Raw genomic sequence first — 18,300 nt, 5'->3', positions numbered from 1 at the left:
GGATTTTTCTTTGGGAATTGTATCTAAAAGTTATTATTAAACCTGAAGTTACACAGATTTTCTCCTATGTGTTCTAGAAGTCTTACAGATTTGCGTTTTACATTTAGTTCTACGATCTATTTTGAGTTAATTTCTATGAAATATGTAAGGTCTATGTCTAAATTTATTTTTTAATATGGATGTTCAATTGTTTCAGCACCATTTGTTAAAGAATTCTCATGTGTGTTTATGAGTATAATAGTTCTGGAGCCATTGGCTTACTTATCCTTACCAGCGTTGGCTTTTAAAAAGAGCTGTTACAGTGTGATGTAGGGCAATCTCCTAAAGGGTTTTCTTTTTTTTGTTTTTTTTTTTTTTGTTTTTTTTTAAAGGATCTGATACAGAAAATGTGTAAAGCATGGTGACAAGAACAGGGATGGATGTAATCACTCTATATATAGTTGAGGAGAATATTATCATACTGCTTTACCTTTACATTTGTATTCTTTAAGTTATCTTTAAAAAGAACACTTGAAAAGAAAAAAAAAATATTGAATCTGGAAATGAAATGCTAGCCTAAAAATATTTTACTAAAACATGTACTTCAATTTCAACAAGTTCTAGTTTTTGAAGGAAAATACCCAAATCAAATTCTGACAATGGACATATATAAAAGGATTAAAAAGAAAATAAAGTATTTGGATTTAAATGAATCCTTAAACAATACCAGTTACACTTGAAGATTTCTTGCTGCAGTAACTTAAAGGTGTGATTTTTTTTTCTTATTATTATATGTTCTCCAATAGATGTATGAGATCTAAAATTTGCCATGTCATAAAAATTTTGAAAATGACACAATTCAATGTAAGACTTTGTTGTGGCTGTGTTACTCATTCTGTGCTAAAACTATGTTTTTTAAAAAAGTGTTAGCCTAGAAAGATACCAAAACATGTTAAATAACAAAACAGGGTTCTGAATTCAAATACTATTCATAAGACTTATAAAAATTAAAAGGTTTCCTGACCACAAATCTCTTAAAGAATTTAGCTATTTACTCTGTTATATTCATTTTAAGGTGAGAATGTATAGTACACCAGATTTATCAAACAAACCGTCCTTGGAATTCTTTCCTTTCTCATGGAGCATCTCTCAATGTCTCTCAGGAGACCAATGTTCTGTAGAATACATTTATGTGAAATGTTGAACTATAACAATGCCCAAGGCAAGTACCTAATGAGCTTTCCTTAAGGAAAATGAGCAAGGGTTTATGACTTTTTATGGTGATTAGAGTGAAGGTAAGCAGAAGGAAATTCTAAATAACTCATTTTAACATGGAAGAAAAAAATCAACCAAAAAAGCTGAAAACTAAACTGCTATTAAGGATTCAAAAGTGTCAGATTCTTGAATAGATCAACAGCTTTTGAGGAAAGTTACCTTAAACATAACTCATAAAATAGCTATATCTAAAATAATATATTTCATAATTCAGGAGTAAAAATAAAAGTGCTATTACAATAAAATGAATTTGCAAACCAGTCAAAGGATGAAACATATAATCCTTTAGAGACAGAGCTTTATATTAAAGTTTCAGTTTTACCTCATTCCATGTAACTTTGGTCAGAATGAAACTCAGAACTTAAACTAATATGTTGAAACAGCATCACAAAAAAATGATGTCTTACATTGTATTTTTAAACTAAAAATAGATTATGTACATTTTAATTCAATATTTATAAATCATAGATGTTGACTCAGCTGTTGTCAGTATCATATCATGATGTTACAAGATAAATGATATTCACTGCCAGCAAACAAAAATCGGACCCGAACATAGGTTTCTATCTGAAATATATGTGCCTGTCCCACTGTGTCTGTATAGGTGAGTTTTGTCAATAAAATAATGAGAGTGTCGTTCTGTTATAATCATCAGTCACAATGTGTCAGAATATTTACATCAATCCATATAATCTGTCATTTTTATATGTATCACTTTTTAAAGAGTAACTGAATTTTTCAAGTTGAATGCAACAACAAATGATCCAAAAACTCACCAATTTATATACTTTTTCCTTATAATTTACAACATATCCAGTTTAATCAATAAATTTAAAAAATATTTAGCCAAGAATACTTTTATCCACATGCTAAACAGTTGGCATTTTCACCATACCAAGTACTCCTAAGACTGCATCGGTTTCACCAAAAAAGGTGGGGGCAAGAATGCTCTAGGATTTGATGCCAAAACATATCAGTATTTTAGGCAACATCATCCTGCTTGTTGTCCTTATTGCTACAGGTTTTATTTTTATTTTGTATTGTTTGCTTCTATTTCGTAAGAGAAAGAATCTCTTTGAGCAGATTTTTGCCTTTCATACCTCACCAAAGAGTCCTCTGAGGGTTTATTCACAGAGATATTCTTTATAGGACACAAGGATAAATCTGGAGGAGAGACACTGATTTCTGACACCTTCATCTTGTTTCTATAAAGGACCTCAATGCTTCCCCCATTATATTTCCATATTGATAAATAAAAATAGAAATATGATGAGGACAACCAACCCAAATACTTTACTAAGAACTGTATTTGATTTAAAAGATTGTTTTATGCAATAATTTGATTTATAATCTGCAACAGTGCAAACAAGCGTGGCCCTCCATCTTCCAACACCCCCAATGATTTAAAATGCAAATTTTCTTCATTTTGTCTTGTATCAGAATTGAGAACAGCTAATCATTTTACGCATATTTGAATGCATTTCTTGTTTCTAAAATGACGTCTGGAGAAAACTAGAAGTTTGAGTGTATGTGTGTTTATAACACTGACAAAATTAGCTTGCTCATTTACATGATTTACAATATAGAAGTAAAGCTAGAAAATTTTTATAAACTTTTCTAAATGTAACCTATTATATCTTAATATCAATTGTATCTTGGGATAATGTGTTAACCATGAACAAATTATGCTTGTACAATGCTTATACAAAACAAAAACCAGAGTTATGGAAATCACTGGTTTTAAAGATGTTCTCTTTTCTCTACAGTATTTAAATATACAACAAAATCATATTTATTGAAATTAGGTTATTCCCTTTAAGCTAAGTCTTCAAAACAGCTTTCAAAATATGTTGAAATTAGTACTTTTTTTAAGGTTGAGAGCAAATATTCTTGCAAATGTGTGATTGAGTCAATTAAATCAGATTTACAATATACTTCCAGGGAATAATTAGTCAAGTTAGTATTTCCCTACATTGAATGAATGCTTTTGGATAATGCTTATTATCATATAATATAATTACTTATGCTATCAAATTTCCAACACATATTCCTGTTTAGAAACAACAGGACATTATCCATGTTTTCTTCATTAGCTATACTTATGTCATTCAACTTGAGCTCTATATTCTTTTTTATATCTTTAATTTTTTCATGAAGATTTTAAACCAATAATGAAGAAAGTAAAATAAATCTCTATCAGAATTTTGCCAAATTTACTTCATTTTTTAATATTTTAAGTATTTATAAGTTATAAATTTATCTATTACATTATTTCAAAGCCCAGATATTGCTTTACAATGTCTTGTACATAAATTTATCTATTATAACTTAAACTACAATTATGATTCTTTTAAAATTCAAAAGCCATCTTACTGAAATTGGAATATTATCTGAACTGTTTACCATGATCTAAAAAGACATTTCAAAATGTGATTCCCACATATCTTAGTAACTTCATTTTTTTGTTTTTTGTTTTTGTTTTATATTTGCATGTTATTATATTATAGAATACAACTATACAGTAACTTCGTTTTACACGATACACCTTCTTGCTTTCTTCTTGCGTCTGGCCTTCTTTACATTTCTCGAACAAGCCAAGCTCTTCCATTCAGGGTCTTTACACTTGTTATTTTGTATGTTTGGAAAAGTCTAATCTCCCGAATGCTGTATGACTGTATTTTTTTTTCATAATTCAAGCCTCAACCCAAACCATGTTTCTTTAAATAAACTTCCTTGGCCCACCACATCTAAAGTGTCTTTGCCTCTTCCCTGGATGCTGTCTAGCATAGCCTTCATTTATTTTCTTCATGATAATTGCAATCTAAATTATTTTATTTATTTATTTGCATGAGTGTTGTCTATTTCCACCAATGAAATGGAAACATCATGGGGGCTGAGTCCTGTTGCTACCTGCTGATTTGCTACTGACTGCATCATTATTTGGTACATAAATATTTGTTGAATAAAGAATGAAAAAATTAACTACACTTCCTATTTGCCCTCCTTAGGAAGCCAAATGAAAATTTTCTTTTTTCACATAATTCTGCCCCAAAATGACATAACTTGGCCAATTGCCAGACTACTAAACTTCTAAAGCAACACTTTCCCCTTTTGACTAATACTAACTCACCTTCCCAGCTGTGTTACAACAGAACATTTTCATTTGGTTGACCCCCATGTGATGTCAACCTCAGGAGAGATGTCTCAAATTCCAAAGTCAGATGGCCATGTCCAGGAATTTAATAAATATGCTGGCTCTTGTCATGGATAAGTTTGAGTTACTAGACTTACCACTGGTCTTCAGTCCCCAGAACTTTACACTTAGCAACACTAAGCAATATTACAATGTGTATGTCTATGAGCGTGTATGTCTTCTATAATTGAGAACTTTCTTTTGCAGTAAGTTTCCTAGAAGAATATGGATAAATATGTTTCTTTACATAAAGATGTTAATGTGTTACCTTTCCTTATATATCACATTATCTTCCTAAAAACTCAAGTTTGACACAAAATCCAAGTGATCAAAATGTTCAACCCTTTTATCTGCAGTTATAAGGTTGAGCAGCAATAACCCTGACAAAGCATGGTGCCTGATGACACAATGTCAATAATCTTGGCTTTCAAAAGTGTACTATGAAGACCCGATTCTGTGTCCTAATAACTGAATAATATTTACATATCATTTATAATTTTTTGTCAATGCATGCCATATCTAAATTCATATCTAGTCCTACTATTATAATCCCTTAATCTTAGGTATTTTCCAGTGAAGGTAATATTTTCTGGGGAAAATATCTGCGATTGATGAGAATAGTGAAGCATTACAGTGAATCACTAAGGAACGGTGGGTTTGCGTTTCTAAAAACTAATCCTTGAATGGAAACAACTGCATTGAAATATAATTTAATGAAAAGTGTCCAATAAAAGTTATTCATAAATATAATTTAATGTGTGCTTAATGGTGGCAAGTGAGGCAAACAAAAGGAAAGTATTACTCATTTTCATTCCTGAGGTCAGCATATCTTCATTATAGTAAATCTCTATCGATTTCTCACCATATTGTACAGAAAAATAATGATTCAGGTAAAAAATAATTTCACCCACATTGCAGTGAATCAATGCACAGCAGTCCCAAGGACTTTGTGATGATAACAATAATAAAATAAAATTTGAGGATCCAAATTATTAGATAAATTCTTACTATATATATTTATCTTGAATCTGTTTTTGTTGGCTTGAGAAAAAAAGAACTTTCTCTTCTGATAAGATATGACCTCACTCCTGTTAGAACGGCTATCAAAAAAGATAAAAGATGATTTCTGGTAAGCATGTGAAGAAAAAGAAACTGTCGTACATTACTGGTGTGGATGTAAGTCAGTACAGACATTATGGAAAACAGTATGAATTTTCCTCAAAAAATTAAAATTAGAGCTACCATATGATCCAGCAATCCCACTGCTGGGTATACATCAAAATGAAATTAAATCAGAATGTCAAAGAGATATCTGAATTCCCATGTTTATTGCAGGGCTTTTGACAATAGCCAAGATATGGAATCCACCTAAGGGTCCATCAACAGACGAACAGATAAAGAAAATATGCTATATACACACAACGGAATATTATTAAGACGCTATGAAAGAATGAAATCCTATCATTTGCAACCACATGGATGAACATGTAGGACACTATGTTAAGCGAAATAAGTCAGTCACAGACAGACAAATACAGCATTATCTCTCTCACATGTGGAATCAAAAAAAGTTAATCTCATAGAAATAGAGAGTAGAATGGTGCTTACTAGAGGCTGAGACAGTTGGCAGTGGGGTATTGGGAGATGTTGGCAAAAGGATACGAAATTATCCTTCCATAGAAAGAATAACTTCAAGAGATCTATTGTATTGTACATGATGACTATAGTTAATGATGATATACTGCATTCTTGAAGAATGCTAAAGAGAGTAAATAAATGTTCTTATCACAAAACTGCTAACTATATGAGGTAATGTATATATTAATTAGCTAAATTTCATCATTACACAGTGTATATATACTTCAAAACATCATGTTGTACATGATAAGCACATATAATTTCGTATATCAATTAAAATAAATATTTAAATAAATTTGAAAAAAACACATGAAAGGATTGCTCACGAAAAGAAAAACATAGCTGACAGAGTAAAAAAATATGTTTACACACAGAATAGTATAACAAACGAGAGTGGCAAATTGTTGAATGTGACTGGAACATAAACTTGTGATGCATCTTCCAGGCTTTTATTTAAAAGATAGAATCTAAATGACCTTGTCAAATTGTGATTAGTTTTTTTATTTTATCTTGTAGACAACTGTAGAATCAATGAATTGTTACTGAAGCTTAACTTCACAAAAAGTCATATTGTGAAAGATCATTACAAATCATTTATTGAATGCACATATAAATTTTCACAAAATTAAGCCATTCACAAACACATTCATCCTACCTTTCAAGACATATCCCCTGCACCCACTCTAGGTTACTAGTTCATTATATACATTAATTTTTCAGTTATTTTACTATGTATGCTTCTCTGGCAATAAATCTCTGGCAATAAATTCCATCCCTTTTGATATTCTTACCCTATTACACCATCATGCCATGTTTACTGAGCTATTCTCAGGTCTTCTCTAATTCTCTATGAAGTTTATATTTTGCCCATTAAAAAAAAAAAAATGCAGCTCTGAAGAGTTTGGTTGTATCATGAAGTTACATGCAGTAAAGTCATTGTAAGATTAATAACAAATTATCTTTATTCTGGAGATCTGTTTCAACGTAATCTGTGGGAGGAGAAGAGTAATTTCAAATATAAATGAAACCAGCTTGGCCATGAAGTTACAATTGTCTTACCTTCATTATAGGTATGTGGAACTTAATCATATAATACTCTCTACTTTTGCATACATTTGAAATTGTCCATAGTTTTTGAAGAGTAATCTTCACAAAATGTATGCTATTTCACAAGAATTTAGATGATTTTGAAATAAATGTGCCATTTTTCTATTGTAATGAGTTGCTTACATATTTGTCTTCTCAATTGTATTACACAACTACTTCCTTTTTGAGTATAAAGCCAATATTCTATTATTTCCAAATATTTTTAAAAAAACATAAAGTAGCTACTTGATAAGCTTTAAGTGGAATACTGGGAATATCAATATTTAATTATACCTTTAATTTTTGGTCATATATATTTGTAAATTACAAAGAGTAAATATTAAATACATATGCATTTGTGCAGTACATGAGGCAGGTTCTAAGTTGCCTCTGACAATTCTATGAATGACAACAGAGGGTACAATTGTTATACATTTTTGTTTGTTCTCTCAACTTTATAGTTTATTCAAATCAAGCTTATTCTTATTCATCTTTTTATTATTTGCTTTTGCATTGCTCAGATGGCAATTGCCTTGAAACTCAGTGACAGTGTTTATAATCTTAATGTGAGTCAATAACAGTAGAAGATTATCAAGATAAATCATAGTGGGATGCAGGCAAAGAATCACAGATCAATTACATCTAAGAATTACAGAGTGAGTATTTAAGCAAGGAAGAGTAGTGTCAGCTACTCAATTTGGAAAGGGAAATAAACACACACAGATTCCTAAGAGATCTACAAAAGTATTAAACAACTGTGAAATAGGCTCTATGAAGAATGGTTGAGTGAATTGTGGTTTTTAGTTTACAATGTAAAAAGCCAACAAGGGACTTAAGACTTTTCACATATATGAACAGGTATTGCTCATATGTGAGTATTCAAATGAGAACAATATTACAGCAAGTAGAATTAAAAACATAGTTTAGACTTACATGAGTATCAGGAAAATGCTAGTGATAGTCTATATTTCCACACTGGTTAAAAAAAATTAAGTTGAAGTCCAGATTATTTAATCCATTGATTAACTGTTCACTCAGGATTTGTGACTCTGCAAGGCCAGGTGCGATTTTTATCTTATATTTTAAATATTTGGGAGGTCAATTTTTTAAATCAGAGAACAAGCTAGTTCCCCAAGGTATCTTGTAATTTAAAAATTGTATGAAGTACCATAACAATATTGTTTTGAAAAAGTTCACATTTGCACAAAGTCCACAGTTAGTATCCTTTGTTATCTTATTATTCTTAGTGGTTACCATATTAGGTTGGTAAACCCCAGGTAATTTAGATGATTGAAGCTACAGGGGATAAATACAAGTATTAATCCATTAATATTCGGGGCTTCAATTTCTACATACATAAGATGAGAAGCTGGATTGGAGGATCTTAACTTACCCTTCTGCTAAATATTTAGTGTTTCCTGAGTTTTTTATGCCCTGATTTTGATGCAAATGAAGAAAGCATGCAGCCAGTAGGGGGAGTCCTGATCTTATCCCCCAAATTATACAACCTCATAGATGCTGGCACACAATTGTAAGTAATCTGATTGCTTTATTTTATACCATTCCAAAAGCATAGAAAAGATACATTTATACACAGTTTTTAAAAAGTACAAAATTCATAAGTGTATTATGCTGTAAAATGTATCTAATGGTATAAAATAATTTTAACTGTTTAAAATTAGCATTTTCATTTAATCTTCAACAGGATTAGCTACTAGTCCCAACAGCCACTCTGAAGCAGAATCCAATTCTCTAATCTTTAAACAACAGTAAAGGAAAAAAATTTGGGGGCGGAGCAAGATGGCCGAATAGGAACAGCTCCAGTCTTCAACTCCCAGCGCGAGCAACACAGAAGACCGGTGATTTCTGCATTTTCAACTGAGGTACTGGGTTCATCTCACTGTGGAGTGCCAGACGATCTGTGCTGGTCGGCTGCTGCAGCCCGACCAGCGAGAGCTGAAGCAGGGCGAGGCATTGCCTCACCTGGGAAGGGCAAGGGTGAAGGGAATCCCTTTTCCTAGCCAGGGGAACTGAGACACACAACACCTGGAAAATCGGGTAACTCCCACCCCAATACTGCGCTTTAAGCAAACAGGCACACCAGGAGATCATATCCCACACCTGGCCAGGAGGGTCCCACACCCACGGAGCCTCCCTCATTGCTAGCACAGCAGTCTGTGATCTACCGGCAAGGCAGCAGCGAGGCTGGGGGAGGGGCACCCGCCATTGCTGAGGCTTAAGTAGGTAAACAAAGCTGCTGGGAAGCTCGAACTGGGTGGAGCTCACAGCAGCTCAAGGAAACCTGCCTGTCTCTGTAGACTCCACCTCTGGGGACAGGGCACAGTAAAAATAACAAACACAGCCCAAACCTCTGCAGACGCAAACGACTCTGTCTGACAGCTTTGAAGAGAGCAGTGGATCTCCCAACACGGAGGTTGAGATCTGAGAAGGGACAGACTCCCTGCTCAAGTGGGTCCCTGACCCCTGAGTAGCCTAACTGGGAGACATCCCCCACTAGGGGCAGTCTGACACCCCACACCTCACAGGGTGGAATACACCCCTGAGAGGAAGCTTCCAAAGCAAGAATCAGACAGGTACACTTGCTGTTCAGAAATATTCTATCTTCTGCAGCTTCTGCTGCTGATACCCAGGCAAACAGGGTCTGGAGTGGACCTCAAGCAATCTCCAACAGACCTACAGCTGAGGGTCCTGACTGTTAGAAGGAAAACTATCAAACAGGAAGGACACCTACACCAAAACCCCATCAGTACATCACCATCATCAAAGACCAGAGGCAGATAAAACCACAAAGATGGGGAAAAAGCAGGGCAGAAAAGCTGGAAATTCAAAAAATAAGAGTGCATCTCCCCCGGCAAAGGAGCGCAGCTCATCGCCAGCAACGGATCAAAGCTGGACGGAGAATGACTTTGACGAGATGAGAGAAGAAGGCTTCAGTCCATCAAATTTCTCAGAGCTAAAGGAGGAATTACGTACCCAGTGCAAAGAAACTAAAAATCTTGAAAAAAAAGTGGAAGAATTGATGGCTAGAGTAATTAATGCAGAGAAGGTCATAAACGAAATGAAGGAGATGAAAACCATGACACGAGAAATACGTGACAAATGCACAAGCTTCAGTAACCTACTCGATCAACTGGAAGAAAGAGTATCTGCGATTGAGGATCAAATGAATGAAATGAAGCGAGAAGAGAAACCAAAAGAAAAAAGAAGAAAAAGAAATGAACAAAGCCTGCAAGAAGTATGGGATTATGTAAAAAGACCAAATCTACGTCTGATTGAGGTGCCTGAAAGTGAGGGGGAAAATGGAACCAAGTTGGAAAACACTCTTCAGGATATCATCCAGGAGAACTTCCCCAACCTAGTAGGGCAGGCCAACATTCAAATCCAGGAAATACAGAGAACGCCACAAAGATACTCCTCGAGAAGAGCAACTCCAAGACACATAATTGCCAGATTCACCAAAGCTGAAATGAAGGAAAAACTGTTAAGGGCAGCCAGAGAGAAAGGTCGGGTTACCCACAAAGGGAAGCCCATCAGACTAACAGCAGATCTCTCGGCAGAAACTCTCCAAGCCAGAAGAGAGTGGGGGCCAATATTCAACATTCTTAAAGAAAAGAATTTTAAACCCAGAATTTCATATCCAGCCAAACTAAGTTTCATAAGTGAAGGAGAAATAAAATCCTTTACAGATAAGCAAATGCTTAGAGATTTTGTCACCACTAGGCCTGCCTTACAAGAGACCCTGAAGGAAGCACTAAACATGGAAAGGAAGAACCGGTACCAGCCATTGCAAAAACATGCCAAAATGTAAAGACCATCGAGGCTAGGAAGAAACTGCATCAACTAACGAGCAAAATAACCAGTTAATATCATAATGGCAGGATCAAGTTCACACATAACAATCTTAACCTTAAATGTAAATGGACTAAATGCTCCAATTAAAAGACACAGACTGGCAAACTGGATAAAGAGTCAAGACCCATCAGTCTGCTGTATTCAGGAGACCCATCTCACACGCAGAGACATACATAGGCTCAAAATAAAGGGATGGAGGAAGATTTACCAAGCAAATGGAGAACAAAAAAAAGCGGGGGTTGCAATACTAGTCTCTGATAAAACAGACTTTAAACCATCAAAGATCCAAAGAGACAAAGAAGGCCATTACATAATGGTAAAGGGATCAATTCAACAGGAAGAGCTAACTATCCTAAATATATATGCATCCAATACAGGAGCACCCAGATTCATAAAGCAAGTCCTTAGAGACTTACAACGAGACTTAGACTCCCATACAATAATAATGGGAGGCTTCAACACTCCACTGTCAACATTAGACAGATCAATGAGACAGAAAGTTAACAAGGATATCCAGGAATTGAACTCATCTCTGCAGCAAGCAGACCTAATAGACATCTATAGAACTCTCCACCCCAAATCAACAGAATATACATTCTTCTCAGCACCACATCGTACTTACTCCAAAACTGACCACGTAATTGGAAGTAAAGCACTCCTCAGCAAATGTACAAGAACAGAAATTATAACAAACTGTCTCTCAGACCACAGTGCAATCAAACTAGAACTCAGGACTAAGAAACTCAATCAAAACCGTTCAACTACATGGAAACTGAACAACCTGCTCCTGAATGACTACTGGGTACATAATGAAATGAAGGCAGAAATAAAGATGTTCTTTGAAACCAATGAGAACAAAGATAAACATACCAGAATCTCTGGGACACATTTAAAGCAGTGTGTAGAGGGAAATTTATAGCACTAAATGCCCACAAGAGAAAGCAGGAAAGATCTAAAATTGACACTCTAACATCGCAATTAAAAGAACTAGAGAAGCAAGAGCAAACACATTCGAAAGCTAGCAGAAGGCAAGAAATAACTAAGATCAGAGCAGAACTGAAGGAGATAGAGACACAAAAAACTCTCCAAAAAATCAATGAATCCAGGAGTTGGTTTTTTGAAAAGATCAACAAAATTGACAGACCACTAGCAAGACTAATAAAGAAGAAAAGAGAGAAGAATCAAAATCGACGCAATTAAAAATGATAAAGGGGATATCACCACCGACCCCACAGAAATACAAACTACCATCAGAGAATACTATAAACACCTCTATGCAAATAAACTGGAAAATCGAGAAGAAATAGATAATTTCCTGGACACTTACACTCTTCCAAGACTAAACCAGGAAGAAGTTGAATCCCTGAATAGACAAATAGCAGGCTCTGAAATTGAGGCAATAATTAATAGCCTACCAACCAAAAAAAGTCCAGGACCAGATGGATTCACAGCTGAATTCTACCAGAGGTACAAGGAGGAGTTGGTACCATTCCTTCTGAAACTATTCCAATCAATAGAAAAAGAGGGAATCCTCCCTAACTCATTTTATGAGGCCAACATCATCCTGATACCAAAGCCTGGCAGAGACACAACAAAAAAAGAGAATTTTAGACCAATATCCCTGATGAACATCGATGCAAAAATCCTCAATAAAATACTGGCAAACCGGATTCAGCAACACATCAAAAAGCTTATCCACTATGATCAAGTGGGCTTCATCCCTGGGATGCAAGGCTGGTTCAACATTTGCAAATCAATAAACATAATCCAGCATATAAACAGAACCAAAGACAAGAACCACATGATTATCTCAATATATGCAGAAAAGGCTTTTGACAAAATTCAACAGCCCTTCATGCTAAAAACGCTCAAGAAATTCGGTATTGATGGAACGTACCTCAAAATAATAAGAGCTATTTATGACAAACCCACAGCCAATATCATACTGAATGGGCAAAAACTGGAAAAATTCCCTTTGAAAACTGGCACAAGACAGGGATGCCCTCTCTCACCACTCCTATTCAACATAGTGTTGGAAGTTCTGGCTAGGGCAATTAGGCAAGAGAAAGAAATCAAGGGTATTCAGTTAGGAAAAGAAGAAGTCAAACAGTCCCTGTTTGCAGATGACATGATTGTATATTTAGAAAACCCCATTGTCTCAGCCCAAAATCTCCTTAAGCTGATAAGCAACTTCAGCAAAGTCTCAGGATACAAAATTAATGTGCAAAAATCACAAGCATTCTTATACACCAGTAACAGACAAACAGAGAGCCAAATGAATGAACTTCCATTCACAATTGCTTCAAAGAGAATAAAATACCTAGGAATCCAACTTACAAGGGATGTAAAGGACCTCTTCAAGGAGAACTACAAACCACTGCTCAGTGAAATCAAAGAGGACACAAACAAATGGAAGAACATACCATTATCATGGATAGGAAGAATCAATATCGTGAAAATGGCCATACTGCCCAAGGTTATTTATAGATTCAATGCCATCCCCATCAAGCTACCAATGAGTTTCTTCATAGAATTGGAAAAAACTGCTTTAAAGTTCATATGGAACCAAAAAAGAGCCCGCATCTCCAAGACAATCCTAAGTCAAAAGAACAAAGCTGGAGGCATCACGCTACCTGACTTCAAACTATACTACAAGGCTACAGTAACCAAAACAGCATGGTACTGGTACCAAAACAGAGATATAGACCAATGGAACAGAACAGAGTCCTCAGAAATAATACCACACATCTACAGCCATCTGATCTTTGACAAACCTGAGAGAAACAAGAAATGGGGAAAGGATTCCCTATTTAATAAATGGTGCTGGGAAAATTGGCTAGCCATAAGTAGAAAGCTGAAACTGGATCCTTTCCTTACTCCTTATACGAAAATTAATTCAAGATGGATTAGAGACTTAAATGTTAGACCTAATACCATAAAAATCCTAGAGGAAAACCTAGGTAGTACCATTCAGGACATAGGCATGGGCAAAGACTTCATGTCTAAAACACCAAAAGCAATGGCAGCAAAAGCCAAAATTGACAAATGGGATCTCATTAAATTAAAGAGCTTCTGCACAGCAAAAGAAACTACCATCAGAGTGAACAGGCAACCTACAGAATGAGAGAAAATTTTTGCAATCTACTCATCTGACAAAGGGCTAATATCCAGAACCTATAAAGAACTCAAACAAATTTGCAAGAAAAAAACAAACAACCCCATCAAAAAGTGGGCAAAGGATATGAACAGACATTTCTCAAAAGAAGACATTCATACAGCCAACAGACACATGAAAAAATGCTCATCATCACTGGCCACCAGAGAAATGCAAATCAAAACCACAATGAGATACCATCTCACACCAGTTAGAATGGCGATCATTAAAAAGTCAGGAAACAACAGGTGCTGGAGAGGATGTGGAGAAATAGGAACACTTTTACACTGTTGGTAGCATTGTAAACTAGTTCAACCATTAGGGAAAACAGTATGGCGATTCCTCAAGGATCTAGAACTAGATGTACCATATGACCCAGCCATCCCATTACTGGGTATATACCCAAAGGATTATAAATTATGCTGCTATAAAGACACATGCACACGTATGTTTATTGAGGCACTATTCACAATAGCAAAGACTTGGAATCAACCCAAATGTCCATCAGTGACAGATTGGATTAAGAAAATGTGGCACATATACACCATGGAATACTATGCAGCCATAAAAAAGGATGAGTTTGTGTCCTTTGTAGGGACATGGATGCAGCTGGAAACCATCATTCTTAGCAAACTATCACAAGAACAGAAAACCAAACACCGCATGTTCTCACTCATAGGTGGGAACTGAACAATGAGATCACTTGGACTCAGGAAGGGGAACATCACACAGAGGGGCCTATCATAGGGAGGGGGGAGTGGGGAGGGATTGCATTGGGAGTTATACCTGATGTAAATGACGAGTTGATGGGTGCAGCACACCAACATGGCACAAGTATACATATGTAACAAACCTGCACGTTATGCACATGTACCCTACAACTTAAAGTATAATAATAATAAATAAATTAAAAAAATAATAATAAAAAAAAATTTGGCTAGAAGTAGACACACACAGATGGTATTCCTATATTCTGTGCTTTCATATGTAACACCTGCTTCAATCTGTACTCAAAACCACTCAGGAAAAAAAAAAAAAAATCTTTGCATTTATTTACTTGAAAAAACAATTTTTCTATTAACTTATTTAAAAATAAAATAATTGGTGACGTTTATATTTGATTTTATGGACACACCCACACACACACAAAACCTTTTTTATTTTGATCCCTATTTTACTCCATTGGTACTACACACGCTTGCTCACAATATTTTTTCCCTTTTAATTTGTGTATTAAAAATTGTTTAAATATGTATATGTATATAAATGCACACAGCCCAACATTTTCAGCTTACATTATATGTGTGTGTGTATATATATATGCACATATATACATTTATATATGAAATAAAGACGTTTATTAACTTTACTGGTATTTTGAAATTTTGTCTACTTTTTGGGTTAATAATTTTCCTTCAATGTTACTAACATGAAAAATGGAAAAGGACCTTAGAATTTGTCACTTTGGAGTCATTAAAAGCTACGAAAACCTAGGGGATTTATCACGTATCTAAGGCATCACATGAAGTTGCTAAAAGAGCTGAAACTATGCCTAGGTCACCTGACTCACAGACCAATAGATATACACTATGATATATTGTTCCCTGTAATCTATACTACTCCTTTGGGGAGAGTTGTCCGTATTCTTTATATCTCAATTTCAGTAAATGTATATGAAAGAATTATGTGACATTTCATTTCTGTGAAGCCACAATGGGACTTCATGAATTAATATTTAACTGAATATCTCTTTAAAATTCAGGTCCAATTAAATATTTTTCTATTAGGAAGAATATCTACAAATTTCTCTCTCTCTCTCTACATATATCTAGATATATAATATCTAGATATTTGTTCATTTATCTCAATATCATCATCTATCCATATTTACATTAAAATGTGCTTATGTAAAGTAAATAATGCAGAGAACAATCATATACAGCACACTTTAGCATATAGGTATAGACACAGAAACACATGTATTGAAAAATGCTACAGTCTGATAATTAGATTATGAGGTATTAAGAAAAGTATACATGTCAATATTAAGATTTAAAATAAAAATTTTAAACCTATATGAAGAATACATTGGCATATATTCTTGCATGTTTTTGACATATTATTTTAATGAATGAGACAAGTCTGAATTCTTATTCAGACCACAGCACTCTTACCTCCAGCTTCCTTAAATTTTTTCTAGAGATAAGAAGGTTGGTGTTAGGAAATACTGAAAAATATAGAAGTTCAAATTTGCATTCCTCATTTGTCACCCTACTTTCACATACACTAATATTTAATAAATGTGAATAAACACATTAAAAGTAGGCATATCAGACAAGTGAAATCTAGTGAAATACATATTTTTGGAGTAAGACGTTTTCACAGTTTTTCAAATCCAACATCGATATTACTTATAATATTTTGAGCTCAGCTGTGGAGGAATTGAGGGCATTTGAAAGCATTCCTAATATAACTCAGCAAGAGTTGTTGGTTTAATTATTTAACTCTCCTTCTGATCTTATTACTTATTCAATTATTCTTTGTGTACACTGCCATATGCACCTTGTTGTTAAAAGGTAAAAAATAAAAATAAAAGACAAAATAAAATGAACACCATAATACCATGAGGATCTAGCATGAGTGTAAGATTAATGCTGCCTATACCTTTATCCGTGGCCACGCACTTATCATTCTGTTTGTTTTTACCGTTGGAAGACAGCGTTTTACGAGTTGACATATAAAACAACTTTTTATTTGAAAGTTGTAACCATCACTTTACTCTGTATTTAAATAAAGGTAGAATTTTATGTTATATAAAGAAGTTTACCAAAATTTCTCTATGGCTTTCCCTCACCTACAAAATCAATCTCAAGATAATGGTGAAAAACGATGTCATTCTAAGAACGGTGCATCATTCAATAATGGGACTAGATAACAGGTATTCTGCCTAAGGAAATCCTCATTTGCTCCCCAAATAATTGATAATGTAGCCCATAAAATAAAGAGTTGTTACACCAGAAAAGAGACTTAATAACATATAATGATGCCCATATTGCTATCAGTCAGTTAACAAACATATACTGTGCTAATGTCTGTCAAGAATATATTTCTAATATGTAAAATTCACTCTTAGTTTAGACTATAATTTAGAAGTTATTTCTCCCCCTTCCACTGAAAGCAGTAGGCAGAGTTCAGAGGCAGCCAGTAGAAAACAGTTCCAGATGGATTCAAATCCAAAGACTATTTAATACACACACACACACACACACAAACGTGTCATGCTGAGGAAAATAAGAAACTATCAATACTTTACGAAGAGCACTGAAAGATGGAACCCTCCTTAGCAATGAAGCCAAGAAGGACCATTGAAAAATTATTGTTCCCCAGAACAATTTGCTAATTACGGAAGAGTCAGCAATTAGTATTAGCGAGATTTGATTTTTTAAAATGCTGCCAACATAAAATAGGAGTAGCTTATGAAAGACTAAAAGATGAGAGAAATGACCTACGTAAGAATTAGAAGAAGAACATAGAAAGGAAGTAAGAACAAGCCAGGATAATTTAGAACTAGAATAATGGTTTTCATAATTACTTAGATAAAGAAAACTTGAAATAAGTATTAGAAGTCTTATATAATTAAATTTGTTTATGATATTCTAATTTTTTACCAAAATTTTAGGCAAAAATAGTGCTGTGTTCTTTTAGTGTCACCCTGGAGCACTGTCTAAGATGCCCACTCAATGATTTAATTATCTATATGAATGTAACTTTTATTTTCTCAATTGGCAAATGATTAAAGCACAGGCTTTATGAAATCATCTGGTCTTGATTTTTTCCTGGTAGGGAAACAATTATTTTCCATCTAGTAGAAAAGATAATATCAGAGGTGATTGTTATATTGCCCTGTAGGACATTAGCCCCAGTTTTGTATCTAGACTTGCAATCTGATTTCAATATTTTTTCTTTGGTACCTATAAATTTTCAACATCTTAAATACATTCTGAACCAGTTTTAACACTTTGATGGTTTAATCACTGATGAGTTAAATAAAATTTTAAGTTGTGTATATTCTATAGTTGTGTGGGGGTAATGTTTAACTTTT

The 18,300-nt window shown here is 34.3% G+C and overlaps 1 protein-coding gene across 5 annotated transcripts in view; it reads right to left on the bottom strand.

Moving 5' to 3' along the window:
• The window catches only part of CSMD3 (CUB and Sushi multiple domains 3), a 1,234,985-nt gene that overhangs the window by 1,151,183 nt on the left and 65,502 nt on the right, over positions 1–18,300 (bottom strand). The window lies entirely within an intron of this gene.

Source organism: Macaca thibetana, chromosome 8 (genome assembly GCF_024542745.1).
Source record: "Macaca thibetana thibetana isolate TM-01 chromosome 8, ASM2454274v1, whole genome shotgun sequence".
In the NCBI taxonomy this organism is placed as follows: domain Eukaryota; kingdom Metazoa; phylum Chordata; class Mammalia; order Primates; family Cercopithecidae; genus Macaca; species Macaca thibetana.
This window is presented reverse-complemented; position numbering and strand designations above follow the sequence as displayed.